We start from the raw sequence: 13,796 nt of genomic DNA, 5'->3' as shown, positions 1-13,796 counted from the left end.
ACCGACACAAGAGGAAGAAAGATAATGAATCTTGAAAGATGTTAATATACTCAATCTAATGAACATGATTCCCAAATGAGTATGGTATTGGGGCTTGAGTCCTCATGTGTGAATTTGATGGTACTTATTGATGATTATAGTACTTGTTGTTGTTACATGTTGAGTTTTATAGTTGATTTATGATAATACTTGATATATACTGTTCCCTATTTTGAGTTGGTCGATGATATCTACTCAGTACCCGTGTTTGTACTGACCCCTACTTTTATTGTTTTCTTCTTGTTTAATTGTGGAATGCAGCAAACGTGCCGTCATCTTCGACTCAACAGTAATTCAAGCCAGTCTTCGTCACACCGGATCTTCAGGGTGAGCTAATACTTCTAGCATGGACTGGATCTCCTCCGTCACGTCTTGATGCCTTGAACCTCCGGCACGGACTAGCTTCTTATGTATTTTTAGCTTTTAGAATACTCTTAGTTTAGACATTTTCTTTTAGATGTTCTTGTGGTGATGACTTCCAGATTCTGGGGATAATGATAAGTTTTTGAGTTATAGAAGTTGATTATTGATTTTTAATGAGTTTAAGTCTTCCGCATTACTTTTTGTTGTTATTACATTGAAATGTTAAGGTTCGATTGGTTGGTTCGCTCACATAGGAGGGTAAGTGTGGGTGCCAGTCGCGGCTCAGATTTGGGTCGTGACACAAAGTCCAGCCTCTGACCGAAACCACGGACCAGCAAGACGGTCCGTTGGTTGGGTGACACCCCGTCGATAGGCAAGCGTAGGTGACTCTACAATTTTGCCAGCTTCACTGTAAAGTGTACTAATTCACTCAACATCCAAATAGATGTTAGGAGGTTTCCTAGGGGTATATTAGGTATTATAAATAGTTTTATATCTCTTAAATAACTAGATGAATTCATTATTTTAGATCAAAACCCAAATTCTATAAGAAATTCTCTAGAACTCCAATGGAGTCAAACTCAAGATAAAGCTTGGATTGAAGATTCATTGGGGATTCTTCATCAATTCTTCATCAAATTTGTGCTCTAGGATCAATTGAGGTATGACCTTCATCCTAGAATCTCTTTTTTTCAAGGAGCCATACTTCAAATATATTTCTAAAGTCTTTCAAAAATGAACTTGTCCAATTTTGTAATCTATCCATGGGTTCTTGAATAAAATGTGTTGAATCATTGCATATTGATTGAATTGATTTTGTTAGATTATTTTAACCTAAAAACTCTTTGAACCTATGTAATTCATGTAACCCTAGATTTGACTACTTTGTGGATGAATTGATTATGTCTTAATGCTATTGAATTCTTATGTAATTTTATTAGGTCTATTGAATTATGATAGATCATGCTAGAATTGTTAGTTGGCTGCCCTGATTTCACATATTCGTGTTTTATTTCCTTGATTCATTGTGTATTGTGATTAATGGGTTTAATTGTCAACAATGGCCATTGGCAATGGCCTTGGTATATTGTGTTGGATGAATTGGGTATGGATTGAAGTTGTGAGGTTGGATTCATGGTATGTTCATCTAAATTTCTATAAATTGTATAGTATAGGCTTTAGATAGTAATGATGTTTCGTAAGGTCCACTTATGGTGGCTATGCTTATATGTTATCACTAATGTGGCCTCGTAGGCATTACTTCATATAATATGATTTTATCATGTTATAAATTTATTATGTGGATATTATGAATATCATGATGACTTATGTGTATATCTGGAGTTAATGCATGAGTTCTTCTAGTTGATGATGTGTATCTCTAGTAGACTATGGTGTAGTTATAATATGGATTGCTTAATGTTGAAGTATGATGTTTCTTGATAGACTATATGATACTTGTAATACTTAAATTGATAATACTGTAGTAGTGAATGCGGTGACCTGTAGATGATGTTCGGTTATGCCTATGTGCTCGTAGAATGATATGCTATATGTGAAGTATTTGTGTGTCTTGTTTTGGTGAAATTGTGTCCCTTACTTGATACATGTACAATATGAATATGAGTTCTGGACATTTATCATGTAAGGGACACAAGTCTACTGTAATGTATATATAAATTAAGTATAATTTGTTATGTATCCTAAATGTTGTGGTTGGTGCTTAAATATGATGCTTATGCTTTAAATATGATGTTTTAATCAAAGAGAGTATATTTCTCATAAATGTTCGTTTTCATGATTTTATGCATTAAGTCATACTTAGTACATAAGTTTGTACTGATTTAATACATTTTGTTATATCTAAAGGTGTAGGTGAAATGTGAGAAGCGCTTGAAGCAAAGCTTGAAAACTAGGATTCTGTCCTCACTAGACTCAAGGGCATAACTATATTTAGATTTCTTTTAATTCAAAGTATTGTAATAGACTAAGTATTTCTATATTCGTATTGTATGGGTCGTGTCCCAAGTATTCTTTGAGTCTAAGATAGGCGTATGTTGAGACTTAGTATTTTCCTATGATTTTATTATGAAAGATGTTTTAAGATATTACGTGTGAAAAGTTTTAATTCCTCACTACTTTTCATACATGTATGCAATGAATAATGTCAAAAGAGCTTGTACAAGACCTCCAAGAGGTCAAGTACGTCATGTCGCACTCAGAAAGTGCCATATCTTCTAAGGTGTGCTCTCAGGGTGTGACACCATTGCAGCGGGGTAAGTTGCAACTGTAGTGGCACCTATCTTGCTATAGAGAGATAATTGCAAATTTTTCTCTTCTCCAATAACGACGGTTCGGGTCGTTACACTATGGACCGTCCTGGTCAGCCGTATAACCAAAATCCAAAAATTCAATCAATTCTCACAAGACAATTCTAGATTAGTTGATTTTTATATGTCCCATAGACCCCCTCCACAAAGCAAAAGTTTAACTCCAAAATTGCACGAAGTCTAGTTAATTTCGACGAGACTACCCTGCGATCTACAGAACCAACTACGAACCGTAAAAGTCTTCCCTAGGACTGATGTCTTAAATCAAATCTCTGAATACACCTAGAGTGCCATTAAGGGCTTGTCAAAAATCCTGTTCATTTGTTGCTCATACTTCAGAAAATTAATTTTTTAAAACTCAATTCATATTCTACGATTCCGTTCCTACTGTCCGTATGTGTGTCTGGTAGACCTCTATTTTAGAGTTAATGTGTGTTTTTTCTAAGTTTTATTATTTTCATAGTTTAAAGAGATTACTTAGTAGTATTGACTTGGGGATAAAACTTTATTCGTGTCTAGTAACCCTCGTAAGTAAATAATTTTAATTCTCGATAAAGTTTAACTCGTAAAAATTACACAACTTTTAAATTATTGTTGTGGTTGTATCAATTTATGGATATAATTTTGTATTTATTACTTAATAATTGAAATTTAAAATATTAATTTATCACAAGAAATTATAATTTACTTTTAAAAAAACAGTTAATTCCTTTTGAACTTCCTATAAAGTCAAAGAGAATGACATACGTGGGTCTTTTTTTATCGAAGGTGAAAGTGAATATTAGGGCATCTACCCTACACTCTATATTACTTTAGATTTCTCTATTTTTTCACACAATCAACTCCAACCCAATTTTCTATTTTACTCTTCAAAAAAGAATCTGTTTTTCTTTTCTCAATATTAATTATTATTTCTATATCATTCTTATTTTCTTATTTCAAAATATAAATTCTTTATTTCTTTTTCCCCAAAATTATTTTATTAATTTTCATGTAATATAATGTTTTATTTGTTTGTTTTTTTCATTTCATGTAAAATTACAATTTATTCTAAATTTTAAATAACATAAATTGCAAGAAAATACTATCAGATTAAACATCACTTCTTCAAAAATTTGTACTATCGCAATTTAGAAGAAGAATCTATTTCCCATATTTTTCTTTGTTGCCCTGTTGCTACTTATTTCTGGACTTCTCTCAATAGAAGTAATCATTTTGATCACCCCCAATGAATTCTTCATTTCTTGAAATCAAACCAAACTCTTGAAAACCATCAACTTAATTGGGAATGTTTTCTACCATTTGCCCTTAGGCATATTTGATTAAATCGAAATAAAAATGTTATCAATAACCGATCTTGACCCGTACCCATACCTAACCTTATGTATAGAGTCTTAGAATTTCTTCTCTCTACTAATCCTCGAAAGAAAGAAACTTCTAAGATTAATCTAAACGTTAAATGGTTTTCCCCCTCTGGTACTGGCCTGAAATTAAATATTGATGGCGCCTACAATTCTATTTCTCAAATCCATGGGATTGGTGGAGTCTTCAGAGACTCTTCTGAAAATTGGATTGTAGGGTTCTTTAAAAAAAAGCCAAAGGTATCAATCATTGTCATATGGAATAACAAGCCCTCTATGAAGATCTTGTGTGTGCTTTATCTAAAATCTCCATGTTTCAGAAATTGAAACAGATGCTACTAATATTATTAAAATGATAGATTACCCTTCTCCCATATACACTAATCTGATATTCCTTTTCAGATCTACTTTGAGGAATCTGGGGAAACCATGGATCCGACATAATTTTAGAGAAGGTAACAAAGTGGCTCACATGCTAGCAACTGAAGGATCTAAAAGAGCCACAATAAATGATATGGGTTTTTTGATGGACCCTCCATGGATTCTCAATATTCTACAGTATGACTCAATGAGAGGAACTAGTATTAAAAAATGTACTATCCTAACATGTAATAGTTTAGCTAAACTAGGCAATCTAAATATTTTGTTTACTAATGTTCTAGCCCAGCATAGGGCCTTAGCTGAGAATGCTCTCTCTAATACCCAGCATAGGGCCTTAGCTGAGAATGCTCTCTCTAATACCCAGCATGTTGTTGCTACTAGCTATGAGTTCGTTTTTCAAGAAGTAGCATCCAATGTTAATGTAATAGCTTAGGGTGTTTATAAATAAAATCTTGACTAACCAAAAAAAATGGACAAATTCAAATAAAAGTTTTACAATTGCGTAAACACTCAATTTTAAAAATTAAGTTGCTCCTATAAATTCTCTATTAATGCATCACAGAGTTTAAAATGAGCATTTTTTTCCATGTCTATCTAGAAGTTGTTTAAATTGGAGATTTTCATCTATCACCATTTCTGTCGTTAAAGTTGAAGCCTCTACGATATCTTGAATCAGTGCGTTAAGATCACGTTGATCCTTAATTATAAAGTTGTGAAGTATAATGTATGTATTCATTATATCATGTATCATTTTTTTTCTCAAAAAATGTGACGGTCCTGAAAAATTTTCAAAACGTGATTGCAAAACTCCGAATGCACGGTCAACATCTTTTCAGCATGATTCTTGTTTCATCGCGAATTAATTATTATGTTATATATTGTATTGCATTTTATCTTGCATTTAAATTATTATGTAATGGATTGTGTTTTTATCTTTTATTAAATTATCATACTATGTGTTGTACTTTTAAATTAAAATTTTCATCTTATTATTTTAATTTTGTGTATTCTTTATAGTGAAAATTAATAATAAAGTAAAATTATATCATCAATGAAAAATTAAAAAAAAATACTATTAATTCGAGATAAGGTAGTACATATTAAATAATATATTTTCAAAATTATTATATTACAATTTATGAAAAGTATAAATATTAGATATTTAATTAATTATATTATGTATAAAATATATAATAATTAGAAAGTAATATAAATAAGAATAAAATATTTCAAAAGTGAAATGTAGAATGTGAACTTAGAAATATAGATATAATGAACGGTAAAACAGAGGTTGACATAAGTCTTTAGTATTGGGTGTAGGTGACAATTATATGATTAATGATTAAGGATTGTAGAGTTACCCTCAAGTTTATAAGTTGACAGTTTGGTCCACTGAATTATATGAAGGGTAAAACGGTAATTTCACAATACCTAGTTTAACCAACTTTTGGTGGGAATTAAATGAGGGGTAAAATGGTAAATTGACTATACCAAACCTAATTTAACCAATTTTGGTGGGAAAATGTCGAGCCAAAAGAGGAAATAAAAGCTTTTTTACCGGCCTCCAGCCATCGTATTCGTCCTCTTCTTCTTCTTCTGCTCTCGTCTTTGCTTGCTTGCTTTCCTTTCTTCCTGCTCTCTTCATCTTCCTCTTCTTCTTCTTATTATTTTCCTATATTGGGGGTCTTCGTTGGTAGTGCTTGTGCTTTCTTCTTCTTGAATCAGTTTTTTACCTTATCTATAATTGGTGGACCATATTTCATTTTGTTCAATTGGAATTACTGCATAAGCATTATACACCATTGTTTCTGGTAGGTACAATTAATAGTTATTTAAAATCAACTCATTATCATCTGATCTTGGTACCTGCAATTTTTTCAATAATTTGCATTCGCTTTTTCAACATATTGTTATATATATTGCAACAGTTGACTATTATAACATATTATAGTCATATGTAGCAACATGTGATTTATTTTCACAACAAAATGTTATATGTAGCAACATATGACTTACATCTTGCAACAGTATAGTCATTTGTAGCAACATGTGATTTATTTTCACAACAGAACAGTCATATGTAGCAACATATGACTTACTTAATTTCGCAACAGAATAGTCATATGTTGCTACATATGATATAAATAAAAATTGTATCAACATGTGATTAATTGTTCACAACATAACAGTCATATATAGCAACATATGACTTACATCTCGCAAGAGAATGGTCATATGTTTCTACATATGATATAACTAAAAAAATGTAGCAACATGTGATTTATTTTTCACAACAGAACAATCATATGTAGCAACATATGATTCAAATATCACCACAAATAGTCATATGTTGCTACATATGCTTACTCTTCATAATTAGTAATTGTTTTTTCAATTATTTTCTTTAGGTACAATGTCATTATTTGTAGGGATTGATTGTCGTGTTAAATGGATCAAGAAGAAAAATTGATTCATATGGCGTTGTGAGGATAGTAAAAAATGAGGAGCCGGTTCAATAGGGATGTATGTCGAAAGAAACATTTTGTATGATGAGTTCTTCAATTTAGTCGTGCAAAAGTCTGGATACAATTGTAAATCGCAAGATCTTGTCATGAGTTACATTCCCCATTTTTTTCATAATGAGAAGGTTTTACCTTTTAGAATAATTGATCAATCTAGTTTGAGTGTTTATTTGGGAGGAATAGAGAAACCGTCAATATTAAGAGTCTACGTGGAAGAAAATCCTATCGAGGAGGATCATAACGTAGACCAAGGCCAACAAGATATGTTTAATGATGAATTTCATCCTGTGGACATGAATAATCCTGATGATGTGAAGGTGAAGGTGAAGCTAAGGCTGAAAGGTCGAACCTTGAGAGCAAGCTTCCTCCCACATCTATAGTTGGCAACAACAATCCATGTGCTTCTAAAACTTCACGTGCGAATAATGTTAGAGATGATGAAATGAAGGACATAAAAGAGACGGCGTGGAAATTCACCCGGTTCCAACTGAAGATTCTTGGATTGTCCCTTTGGATATCATACAGAGAGAAATACCTCCTCTATATGTTGATCCAAGTAAACCCGGAAGAAGGACATAAAAGAGACGGTGTAGAGTTGGTGAATCATTTCCGACAAGAAAAAATAAGTGTTCAGTATGTAGGAACTTTGGCCACAAAAACACTACATGACCAAATCGAAATGCCCATAAGAAGTGTTAAGTGTTATGTTGTTGAATTTTAATGAATGTTCTTTCTTATTTGAGGATTATCTCTGTTATATAATCTTATTTAGAAATGTCCCAATGCCTGATTTGTTGCTCTTCTTTGTTTCTGTGTCAACACATGTCAAATGTTGCTACAGGATATACTAGATGTGGTAACATATGCAACAAATGTTGCTACATGCGAATCATCTGTAGCATTATATACCATATGTTGTGATGGGCCTGTAGCAACATTTGATGCATATGTTTCCACATATAATATATCTAAAAGCACACTCCAACATAATCATTATTTAAAAGTATATGTTGCCACAAATTATTATATGTAGAAGCATATGACTCAAATTTTGCTACATATAATCATCTGTTTAGCAACATGACTCAAATGTTGTGACGGACAAATGTTGCGATATGCACATCAGCTGTAGCAATATTTGACTCAAATGTTGCAACATATTATCATTTGTAGCAACATATACTTTTAAATAATGATTAAGTGAGAGAATGCTTTTAGATATATTAGATGTGGCAACATATGCAACAAATGTTGCTACATATTATCATTTGTAGCAACATATACTTTTAAATAATGATTATGTGGGAGTGTGATTTTAGATATATTAGATGTGGCAACATATTCAATAAATGTTGCTATAGACGAATCACTTGTAGCAACATATGCCACATGTTGTAACGGATGAATGTTGCTGCGTATAATCATCTGTAGCAACATATGAATCAAATGTTGCTATATATAATCATCTGTAGCAATGTATACTTTAAAATAATGATTACGTGGGAGAGTGCTTTTAGATATATTAGATGTGGCAACATATGCAACAAATGTTGCTACATGCGAATCAGCTATAGCAACATATGACTCAAATGTAGCATATAATCACCTCTCGCAATATACTTTTAACTTAATAATTACGTGGGAGTGTGCTATTAGATAATACCTTTTGTTTAATAATTACGAATCTTCAGTTTACTCTGTTGAAACGTCATGTCTTGCAACATTTCAAAATTGTTGGCCTTTATAAGAACACAAGAAGGGAGAGATAAGTCAAAAGTTGTCTTCTCTTCTTCTCTTCTTCTTCATTCTCAAAAATTGCTTCAACTAGTTTAAACCTCTTGGAATCCCTCTGACTGAACTAGTAATTCTTATCGTTGAAAGGGTTGCTTCCTACTCTCTAGAAGATTTAGTTAGTGTTAATTATGTTCTAGGTTCCTCAATGAAGTTGGTAATTAGAGTTCTGTGTATCAGAAGATTACATTGGCCAGCTTTTCCACTGAACCTACATGGACGACGAATCAACATGCCGTGTCTTTTATGAATATTTACATAGCATCGGACAAGTTAGAAGCCTTATACAGAAAAGGCGTGGTAATTTTACTGTTTTTAGTTTTTTTTATCTTTGCATCAATTTATTTTGTGATCTTAATGTGTTGTTTCTTTTTATAGTTTGATTTTTTCAATCGTAATGATCCAACTACACTGAGAATGGTTTAAAAAGTAGCAAAAGGTGGCCACCGTGGTGCAATGTATGTGTTTGCCGTAATTTCAATCTTTGAATACGGTATTTCTATGAGATAAGGCTTGATGTACATTGCCAACATGAAAAAAACATGTCAGTAATAGTGAGAAGATGTCGACACCATTTGTGGTGCATTTTAAATCGCATGTGGGTGCAAGAACCTAATATTTTGGGTGTAAGACCCATTTGTTGCACTGTGCATCAACCCCAACAAAATGCCCGCAGGATTTCTTGGCCTAGAAGAAGTGATGATGAAGACGATATTCGTTGCGAATTGTGTATTGGTGATTTAGAACTAGATTACCTAGTTAGATTTCTTTTGCATACTACTGTGTGGGAATAATTTAATTTAATTTGTGTTGAAGACGATGTTGATTTTATTGTTTTTTATATTTATTTTGAAATTTTATATGTGGCAACATATTATATTACATATGGTGAAAAGATTTCCTTCACTTGTTTTATACTTATTTTAGAATTATGATATAACAAATTATGGTCGTACACCACACTCTCCATTGTTATACCTTATTATTATTGATTATTTATGTTCTAAATCACTAATATTTGGTTCAAATTTCCATTTTTTCTTTCCTAAATCGATCAAATCGTCTATTAGTGTCTCCTTGATTTTTCATCTGTAGCAACATATGCAATTTCTATTGTTAAATTCACAACATATAACCAAACTGCTGCAACATATAATTATAACAATTGACTCTTTTGGGGCTTAATTCAATTAAATTGTCACATAATTCGATATGTAACACCAATATATAGTCCTATAACATGTCTAAGTAACAAACTATGGTCGTTAACAACACTCTCCATTGGATTATAAAAATTACATTTATAAAGACAATCATCTCACTAGTTCATCATATATTGTCCTAGTAAATCCATATGATAGTTATATAATACCCTTCTTAATCGTTGTTCCTAATGTTATACCTTATTATTATTGATTATTTATGTTCTAAATCACTAAAATTTGGCTCAAACTTCCATTTTTCCTTTCCTAAATCTATCAAATCGTCTATTAGTGTCTCCTTGATTTTTTATCTATAGCAACATATGCAGTTTCAGTTGTTAAATTCGCAACATATAACCAAATTGTTGCAACATATAATTATAACAAAAGACTCTTTTGGGGATTAATTCAATTAAATTGTCACGTAATTCGATATGTAACACCAATATATAGTCCTACAATTTGTCTAAGTAACAAATTATGGTCGTTAACTACACTTTCCATTGGATTATAGCAATTATATTTATAAAGACAATCATCTCACTAGTTCATCATACATTGTCCTAGTAAATTCATATGATAGTTATAGAATACCTTTCTAAATCATTTGTCCAAATGTTATACTTTATTATTATTGATTATTTATGTTCTAAATCACTAAAATTTGGTTCAAATTTCTATTTTTCCTTTTCTAAATCGATTAAATCGTCTATTAGTGTCTCCTTGATTTTTCATCTTGTAGCAACATATGCAGTTTCTGTAGTTAAATTTGCAACATATAACCAAACAGTTGCAACATAATTATAACAAACGAATATTTTTTAAAAGTGGCCCAATGATAGGCAAAGCCCATTCTTTTTAACAAAAAGTAAAATAGGCCCAACCCATTCTAGAATACGTTTTCATTTTCATTTCAAGAATAGGGTTTTCAAAATTTTCATCTTTGCCGCTTCACTTTTGACACCTTTTTTCACTCTCTCCCTCTCTCTCCTGGGATGTCCTGATAGGACCTGTCATTTCACATTAAATGTAATGATCTTATTTGATTTTCTGTCAGTCACACTGTTCTATATTTGATTCACCTTTGGTTAAATCAAATTTAAGTACTCTCATGGTATGATGTCAAATGCTATACTAAGTCGAATTTGTGATGATGAAAATGATACTATGTTGAATGATAAAATGTATTGTAAACATGGATATCTACTTTCAATGCAAACTTCATGGGCAAAAGACAATCCCAGCCGCAGATTTTGGTCTTGTCCACGATATCATGTATGTATGTTTATTTCTAAAATATCTGGAGATTTCAAACCTATTTATTTATTTTTAATCAAAATTTATTTGTTTGTGGTATTTTAGAAGAATTCATGTAACTTCTTTAGATATAGGGATCATGAAGATGTTGATATTATCCATGTTCGTTATTGTCCGATTGGAGAACAAAATTAATGAGTTGGACACTGTGATGAGAGTCATATCAAAAGAAGTACCGAATGGGGGATGATGGAGAAGAAAAACACCAAATGTTGTAGCATTTGAAAGCTAATGTTGGTGTTCTTTGTTTTTTTTTCTTGTATTTTTAAGCATTACCAAGAAGAATTTTGTAGAGGATACAAAATTATTATGTAGTTTGTAAACCAATACAATTATCATAATTGTGGATTAAATAGACGTAATTTTGCACTCCTGATGAAATAACAAATTATTATGTAGTCGTGACAGACGAATGTTGTGATATACGTTTCAGCTGTAGCAACATATGACTCAAATGTTGCTACATATGATCATTCATAGCAACATATGATTCAAATGTTGCTACATATAATCAGCTATAGCAACATATGACTCAAATGTTGCTACATAAAATCATCTATAAAAACATATGACTCAAATGTTGCTACATAAAATCATCTGTAGAAACATATGAGTCAAATGTTGCTACATATAATCATATGTAGCAACATGTGTCATATGTTGTGACGGACGAATGTTCCTACATATAATCAGTTGTAGCAACATATGACTCAAATATTGGTACATAAAATCATCTGTAGAAACATATGACACAAATGTTGCTACATAAAATCATATGTAGAAATATATGACACAAATGTTGCTACATATAATCATCTGTAGGAACATATGACTCAAATGTTGCTACATAAAATTATCTGTAGAAACATATGAGTCAAATGTTGGTACAAATAATCATATGTAGCAACATATGCCACATGTTTTGATAGATGAATGTTGCTACATATAATCAGTTGTAGAAACATGTGACTCATATGTTACTACATATAATCAGTTGTAGCAACATATAACCAGTTGTAGCAACATATAACTCAAATGTTGCTACAGAAAATCATCTGTAGAAACATATGAGTCAAATGTTGCTACATATAATCATATGTAGCAACATATGCCACATGTTGTAACGGATGAATGTTGCGATATACGCATCAACTATACCAATATATGTAACCAATGTTGCTACAGGTGAATCATCTGTAGTGACATATGCCAAATGTTGTGACAGACAAATTGATAAAATAAACATTGTCTTTAATTACATTATCTTTAAGATAAAATAAAATAAGATAATTGATAAATTAAATATTGTCTTTAATTACTAGCATAATGCCAAGGCTTTAAGCTCTGAGATATTATCGCATAAGCCCAAATATATTGCATCCGTTCAATTAGATTGTCACATAACAGTGAACTGGGTGGATGCAATTCTGTTCGACTAATCAAATGCTCAATGAATGCAATGGAATATGACCCGCACGCCGATCCACTTGCATTTTGTACCATTGGTTCTATTCTACCATTAAATTCCCATGGTTGAGTGAGAAACTTCTTTGGCAAATGATTCATTATTCATCTTTACTTCAGCAATTTAGGCAGCAATTCGAAGACAGCTTGTATGAGTGTGAAAAACTTGTCATGTTCTGTAACCACCAGGTTGCAGTCATAAACATTGATCAATCCCTCGTGCAAGAGAATCTCGAGAGTCATGAAATGGTTACCCGACGTGTTCATGACTGTCAAAATCCTTTTGCATCAATCCAATCCATGCCTCCAAGAGTTGGCCTAATACCCCTGACATAGTCAATCATATCATCATCCCATACAAAGTCATCTAGTAACTGACTCATGCTTTTTCCACCTGACATTGTTGCCTCATTGCTTATTTGATTATATCTATGTAGGAAGTTTGTATAGAAGTTGAGATCAAAGATTCTATCTCTTGGATCATAGTAGTCTGGGTATTTCTATTGCCTCTGACGCATGAGGTTAAGGATTTCGTCAATATACTAAAATAAAAAATAATATTAAATAGCTAGGAAGAGTAGTCACTGAAAAGACATAAAAAAAGTTAATAAATATAAAAAGTAGGATTACCCAGTCTTCCCACCAAACTGTTAGGCTTGTCATGTTTCTGAAATCTTGACAGGTAAAAACATGCATGCCGTATTCCATGTGGATATCCTTTACACCGGTCACCTTAATTACTGATTCTTTTTCAGCTACAGAAAAATGCCTATAAATATTCAACTTTTTATAATCCATCATCACTTCCTCCATTACGGCCCTTGGAATTTCTCCAAACATCTTCCTCTTCAAATTTTGCATTTCCTTGACAAACGATTCTTTTCTCCGCTTGGCCTTTGTAGTATAAGCATGTCTCACATTCTTTGATTCAATGCCCTTCACACCCCCTCTTATTTTTTAATTTATTAACAGTTTCACTCAATTTTGGTAGATACATGATAGATTCTTCATCATGTTTCTTACACT

This window comes from Solanum lycopersicum, chromosome 4, assembly GCF_036512215.1.
Source record: "Solanum lycopersicum chromosome 4, SLM_r2.1".
NCBI classification, from domain to species: domain Eukaryota; kingdom Viridiplantae; phylum Streptophyta; class Magnoliopsida; order Solanales; family Solanaceae; genus Solanum; species Solanum lycopersicum.
Note: the sequence above shows the minus strand (reverse complement) of the source record.